Source organism: Doryrhamphus excisus, linkage group LG17, assembly GCF_037039965.1.
Source record: "Doryrhamphus excisus strain RoL-2023G ecotype Guam linkage group LG17, RoL_Dexc_Guam_v1.1, whole genome shotgun sequence".
Classification (NCBI taxonomy): Eukaryota; Metazoa; Chordata; class Actinopteri; order Syngnathiformes; family Syngnathidae; genus Doryrhamphus; species Doryrhamphus excisus.
In genome coordinates, this window is record NC_136373.1 from 6,852,637 (window position 1) to 6,860,425 (window position 7,789).

Here is a 7,789-nt window from a genome sequence, read left to right on the forward strand (position 1 = left end):
AGTGTTCCGTGTACATGGCAATGGCATGGGTGTGGAAGATCTTTCTGTATTACGCACAAAAATCTCTTTTTCTGGTGATGGTAGTGGACTAGGTCCATCTTCTGGATCAAAGACGGGTTTGAATAGAAATTCATTTGTATCAATCAATGGGTTTTCCATTTGAGTTGGGCATTCTGCATTAGGTAGTGGTTGAAGTAAGTCATCTGTGTAATCTGATACAATGTCTTTCTTTGGTGATGTTATAAATCCAGATGAGAGTTCAATACCAGAATCAGAGGTTTCTTGCTGCTGTGACTGTACTGGTAATTCTACAGTGTCTAAAACAATGATTTCTTCCTGGAGTAAATGACCTGATGCTGTTAAGTCTTCAAAATTGAACCCAGATGGTGGTAATAGGAGTGGTTCAAATCGGTCATCTGTAGCCAACAAAACAGCCTCCTTCTGTGGTAATAGTATTGATTTGTGTAGTTCATCTGTATCAGGCACAGTAATCTTACCAGATGGTAGTAGAATCGGTTCAGAGAAATGCCCTACATAAGACACAGTGCTATCTTCAAATGGTGACGACAGTGGTCCTGCGGTCCTGGGGTCCAGTGAAAGTGGTTCATATAAGTCCTCAGTATCAGACATAGCAATGTCTTTCACTGATGACATTTGAGAAATGGTATCTTCTTGTGGTGGTGTTTCTCTGGTTATGTCCTCTCTGCTTTCTTTCTCTTGTGATGTTACCGGTTCAGATAATTCCTCTGTACATTGAACCAGATCAGGTGTATCCTGTAAGTCATAAATGATACTTCCATTCACAGATGATATAACAAGTCCAGAAATGTCCTCAAGTTCAGACTCATTGCTATCCTTGTGTGGTGATTCCGCTGGTTTATACAAGTCCTGTGTATCCCATGTTGTGATCTCTGTGTGTGGTATAGGAACTGGTTCAACTATGTCAGCTGCAGAGTCATAGTTATAGGTCTTATTTTGTGGCAATGACACTTGTCCAGTTATGTCTTCTGTATCAGAGTCAATGGTCTCCTTTAGTGGCGACGACACTGATCCACTTATGTCTTCCGTTTCATAGCCACTGGTCTCTTTTTGTAGTGATGGCGCTGACTCAGTAATGTTCTCTTTGTCAGGCTCAGTGGTCTCCCTTTGTGGTGATGAAACTGGTCCAGTGAAGTCCTTTATTTCTGACTTAAGTATGTCTCTTTCTGGTGTAATTATGTCTTCATGATCAGACTCAATGAACTCTTTTTGTAGTGATGGCAGGGTGATGTCTTCTGAATCAGACTCAACTGCCTCTTTTTGTGGTGATGTCATTGGTTCAGTTATGTTTTTAGCAAAGTCGATGGTATTATTTTCTGGTACTGGTCCGGTGTTTTCTTCAGTATCAGACTCAGTGCTCTGCTTTTGTCGCGATGGCACTGATTCAATAATGTTCTCTTTGCTAGACTCTGTGGTCTCCCTTTGTGGTGCTAGAAACAGTCCAGTTGTGTCCTCTGTATGAAACCAAATGTTCTCTTTCTGTGGTAAAAACACATTTTGTGGTAATAGTGGTGGTCCAGTAATGTCCTTTGCGTCAGACTCAATTGTCTCCTTAGATACTGATGGCACCGATTCAATTATGTCCTCTTTGTCAGGTTCAGTGGTCTCACTTTGTGGCAATGGTCCGGGTCCAGTGATGTCCTCTGTATCAGACTCTATTATCTCTTTTTCTGGTGATGGAACCATGGAACTATTTTGTGGGGAGAGCACTGGTCCAGTTATGTCCGTATCAAAGTTGGTGGTATATTTTGGTGGTGATGGCACTCGTCCACTCATGTTTTCGGTATCACACTCAATAGTCTCCTTGAGTGGTGGTTGTACTAATTCAACAATGACTTCTTTGTCAGACTCAATGATCTCATTTTGTGGTGATGGCAACAGTCCACTTAGGTCTTCCGAATCAAAGTAAATGGTTTCTTTTTGTGGTGATGGTACAGGTCCAGTTAGGTCTTCTGTATCGGACTCAATTGTCTCTTTTTGGGGTGAATGTACTGGTCCAGTAATGCCTTCTGTATACAACTCAAAGTTCTCTCTTTGTGGGGTTAAAACTGGCCCAATTGGTTCAGTATCATGCTCAATTGTATATTTTTGTGCAATTATGACTTCTGTGTCTATGTCGATGGGGTCTTTCTGTGGTGATGACTTTGGTTCAGTTATATCATCAGCATCAGAGTCAACAGTGTATTTTTGTGGAAATGCCATTGGTCCAGTTATATCTTCAGTATCAGGGTCAATGGTCTCTTTTTGAAGTGATAACGCTGGTCGAGTTGAACATTCTGTATCAAAGTCAATGGTCTCTTTTTGTAGAGATGGTACATCTTCCACATCTGAGCCAAAGATTCCATGTGGTAATTTGGTATTTGGGACTGAATCAGAAACGACTTGTGTATCAAACACATTTTCTGTTTCTTTCTTTAGTGATGGTACTGCTTCAAGAACGTCCTCAAAATCCGAAACATAGTTTTCAGACAGTTCCACTACATCATCTGGTAGTGAGATTGTTCCATATGTGTCCTCTGTATCAGACAGAATGGTGTTCTTGAAAGCTGACGGCAAAGGTTCTTCAATGGACAAGGTGGTTTCCTTCTGTGGCGATGGCACCAATGCACTTTGTTCATCTGTTTCAGGCACATTTGACTCTATTATTGATGATGTCGCTGGTTCAGATATTTCTCCAATGTTCGAAAAGTTCTCTAAATTAGACTCACAAGTCTTCAGCGACAATGATCTAGATGATTCCTCGATATCAAACACAAAGGGCTTTTTATGTGGTGATGCTACTGTTTCAGATAGATCATCTGCAGCCGATGTTGTGATCTCATCCTGTGCCAGAAGTTGTGGTCCAGAAAAATCATCTGTATCATAAAGCTCTTTGATTGACATTTGCATTGGTCCAGCTATGCTTTTGATATCTGACACAGAAGTCTCTTTTTGAGATGGTGGCACATCTTGTGCAGTGTCCTCGATTTGTGGCACGGATCGTGATACAGTAGGCTCAGAAAACAAAATACTTTGTTGTGGTGGAATCAGTTGAGATGGATCTTCTAGATCTGTGACGTCTGTATCAGAAATGTCCTCCGTGTCAGAAAAACCTTTAGGCACTGGTTCAAGAAGATGCTCAATATAAGACACATGTGTATCTTCATATGATGATCTATCTGCAGTGACCTCTGCATGTGGTAGTGTGTCTGGTTTAGGTAAGTCCTCTATGTCAAAAAACGTGGCCTCTTTGTGCTGGGATGGTCCCTGGCTTGTTTTGTTGCCTGTGTCAGCCATTGTAGTATCTTTTGGGGTTGTTGGTAAATTAAATAGGTTAGAATCAGACACGGTACTCTCTTTCAGTGGTAATGGTGGCCCAGGTCCAGATATGTCTGTTTCATTTGGTACTGGTTCAGCCAGGTCCTCAATGTCAGACAATGTCTCTTGATGTTGGGCAGGTCCATAAAATGGCTCTGTAGTTGAAAACATCTCTGATAGGTCTTCTGTATCTGACACAGTGGTTCCTTCAAAAGTTGATGGCAATGTGCCGGTTAAATCTATTATATTTGCATATAGTTCACAAGAATCATCTGTAATGCTCTTTAGTTCTGTCAGGTCTTCTGTATCACATACAGTTTTCTCTGCTTGATGCGGTGGCCCTGGTCCAGATATGTCTTTTGTAATTAGCACTGGTTCAGCTAGGTCCTCTGTATCAAATACAGTAATCCCTCCATGTAAATGTAGGGCAGCTTCATATATGGGCCCTACATCTGGACCTAACTCTAGACCTAACACAGAGGTCTCGTTTGGTGACTTTGCAGCTTCTGGTAAACTCAGTTCATACTGAACCTCGGCCTCTTGTTCAGATTGCTGTTGTTCCTCAAACCAACTTATTTCTGCCCGTGGGGTTGGTTCTGTTGGCTCCTCGGTATCTGACAAAGATGATTTTCTTTGTTTTGAAGGCGGTGATCCAGATAAATTCTCTCGATATAGTAATAACTGTGTTCCGGACATGTCGTCTGTATCAGAAACAATGATTTCTGCATGTAGCCTTGCCACAGATCCTGAAGACTCAGTCATGGACAAAGGGGATTCTTTTAGTCTTAAAGGCGGTGATCCAGAGAAATTCTCTTGTTCTGGTAATAGCTGTGGTCCGGTTGTGTCTGTATCGGAAAGAGTGATTTGTGGTGGTAGTGGCAAGTCCTCTGTATGAGACACAGTCAGTTCATGAAGTGATTCGGTTTCGGATAAGTGCTTTGAATCAGACTCTTTCTGAGGAGATGATTCTGATTCTGGCAGGCTTGCTCGATCAGATAGAGTGATCTCTCGATCTGTAAAAGTCACTGGTAAAGAACTGTGATCTGTATCTGATACAGGGATTTGCCCATGTAGTGGCGGGGTCCTTGATTCGAATACATCCTCCGTGGTGGTCTCTCTGTGTGGTAGTGGCATTACTGATAAATCTACTATATTAGTCACCATCATCTCTTGCTGGGGTGATTCTACTTTCTCGTTTCCAAATAGGCATTCTTCATGTGGTGGTTCAAATAAATTCTCGAAATCGGGTAATACAGTCTCAATGGATATGCGTATTCCTTCTCTACCAGATTGAGTAGTCTCTGATCTGGATTCAGTTATTGTTGGCAGCAGATCAGACAGGTCACGTTGATGAGGAACTGGCGCAGGATTGGGCGTCTCTGCTGTAACAGTAGTTGTCTTTCTGTGCCTTTGTGGTCCAGAAACATATCCGTCCAGAATGGTTTGCAATTTAAGTACGGGTCTAAAAACGTGATCTGTAACTGGCACTGATTCAGGTAGAGTTGATTCCGGAAGTGGACCGTCCTTTTCTTCAGATTTAAAGGTCTTTTTGCTTGAAAGCAGTCCTTTTCCAGAGGTCTCTTCTGGAACAGATACCTGAATCGAAGCAGATATGTCCTTTGTCCTTGACACACTGATCTTTGTTAGTGGTGAGGACTGCCATGATTCACATACGTTTACATTTCTTCTCACTGATGTGGATTGGGAGTCTCTAGCAGATGTCTGTTGTGCTTCTGATGTGCCCATGTGTTCATATTGTGACGGTCCAGGCGAATCCCAAATTTCACTACTTTCAGCCTCAGTCGTCTCTCTGCGTGGTGATGTAACCGGTCCGGAAGGGTCCTCTGGGATCTCTTCATCTTGAGGTGTTCCTATTCCTGATTTCGTTACACGTTCATTCCATTTGACTGACACAGTTGATGTACCTGACACAGAGAATGAAGGAGATTCCTCTGTTTCTTTCTCTTGGGTCACTCCAGTTTTCTTGCCTTTTGACCAGAAGTGTAACTCTAGCAAAGACATGACAATTAAACAATTGTAGACCACATTTTGTACTGCTTGAGCTGATCTGCACCGGTGTATAAGTTGCACCTACTAAATGCAGCACATTTACTAAATTTGCTAAATACAAGGATGAAGAGTCTTGAACCAGTCATGATGTGCTATATATATCACTATATTGACACTTACTATGGTACCCATTATGTCATTGGATGGTCATATCACCTCGTACTTCGGTTCGTGACAAAAATAAAATTAAAAAAATTAAAAACTAATAATAATAAAAATAAAAAAAAACTATAAAACTATATTAGGAAAGCAGGGAGTGAACAAATGTAACAGTTAACCTGCAAAAACACATGAAATATGTCATTGTGATTAGTCAGCAACAGAGTACACCAGACACCTAGGGAGAAGGCATTTTTTGGGGGTATGCATTGGTTTTTTTGGAACAATTTCAATATTATTATTTGTAATTATTTTTTTGCTAGAAATATAATTATAAAAATATAATTTTATAAATAACTTTGAATGTTGTAATTTTTTAAATATTCATTAAATACAATATACATTAATGTACATGTACAATTAATCTACATTAATGTAAAAATATATATATCTCAACCTTTTGTATTGAGTTGGTCCTATAGAGCAGCTACACACAATAATAAAAATAAAAAAAAACTAGATTTTCCAGAATCTGCACCCATTCCAGTTGTATTTCCTTTGATTTGTGTTTCCTGCCAAAACGGTCCGTTTTAATTTATTCCACCCATGACCCGCCTCCGGGCATGCCCACTTGAAGTGCTTCCTAACTATTTAGGTGAATTTAACTTAAACTATATTAGGAAAGCAGGAAGTGAACAAATGTAACAGTTACTGATTGTACAAGTACCAGATGGAGGGGTAGGATTTAATAAGCTTTGCTTCTTCCTACTCCTTTTGGACATGTGGAACTGTGAACTGATTATGGGATGCATTCAATTGTAATCCGATGCATGTTCAAATGAAATTAAACCATTACCCTTACCATTACATTTAGCAGCACGTGCCAATGAATACGTTACTCGGGGGCAATTACATATTTTGAGTATTAAGTCTCTGTGTGATGAATTTAGTGCCTTTAGTAAATTCAAATCAATTCACGGTTAATTCCAGAATTGTGGCTAGATTTTGAACAATAAACAATCATTAAAATGAGGGGCATTCAGCACTGCGGCAACAAACACATTTTTCCGAACACTTGTTTGCCATTTCAGGTGATTTATTTGTGTGGTGGTGAGTCAGTCTGCATTAGTGGGTTGCTGAATGTACTGTAGGACTGTTTTTTTTTTATTCCCTTTATAAGTAGCAGTCAACCACTCTTGACTTACCCCATTGCTCTTGATAGTGAAAGGCAACCTCCTTAATATCTTTACAGTCCTCTCCTTCAAATTGTGTCATATGTGTGAGATGTGCCTCTATAAATTCTGGGATGTTTTCAGGCTCTGTTATAACCACCGACCTGGACGTACACTCAATCAGGCTTTGAACACCATATGGCAATGGATTATCGCTATCCATTTAAAAAATATATATATGTATTTATGCTTGCTTCCTTGTTTTCGGAAAACATTTGTGTTTTAGTGAAACATGTGGAATCCTCTCACTCTTGACTGTCGTCCTGTGAAGAGAGTCAAGCAGTGTTCGGATTTCCCCCGATGATGTGTCATTGCAGCTATGGAAACAGAGGGCGTGGCATCACCACATGGGTTTGAGGTCATGACATCACTGGGCAGTGTGACATCATCATTTTAATGGCCTTATATACAAGTTTGTGCAGTCATTCACATTTGTCGCATGCATAGTAAAACCAGTGCTTCGTGCAACTTTTCTGCACTGTTCTTGATGGATGTTTTTGAAAAGGAGCAGATCATGTTGGTGCTGGATTTCCCTGCGTTTGTCACCAAGGTGGGTGAATCACATATGGTAGTATTATTAATACAATCCTGGAGTCATGATTAATAACTTAATAGGCTGTGAAAATTTGTTTTAAAAGTCAATAGTGTAGACATTTACATGTTTCTGATAATCAAAATGTCCAGGGAAATTTGAAAAAAAAAGTCTTATTTGTCATCTATATGTCTCACACTGCAGTGCAGCAGCACACTGTATTGCTTTTCACCCCACACTAACCACAATGCAAACGTGACAGACACCTCTGGACGGGCCTGAGGAGGAAGGAAGGATTAATGACACATTCAATGACATATGGGCCAATGTACCTGGGTTGTAGCTTCTTGGACTCTGTGTGTAGCAGCAGGTCCTGTGAAGACAGCAACACCTTCTGGCCAGCCTTGTAATCTGTGCTAGTGGAACGATGATGTTTTGCCAGGCGTTGGTTATGCTCAGATGTTTGGACCCACACTATCCGGGTGGGTGAACACGGTCAGGACCGCTAAGATCCGATTCC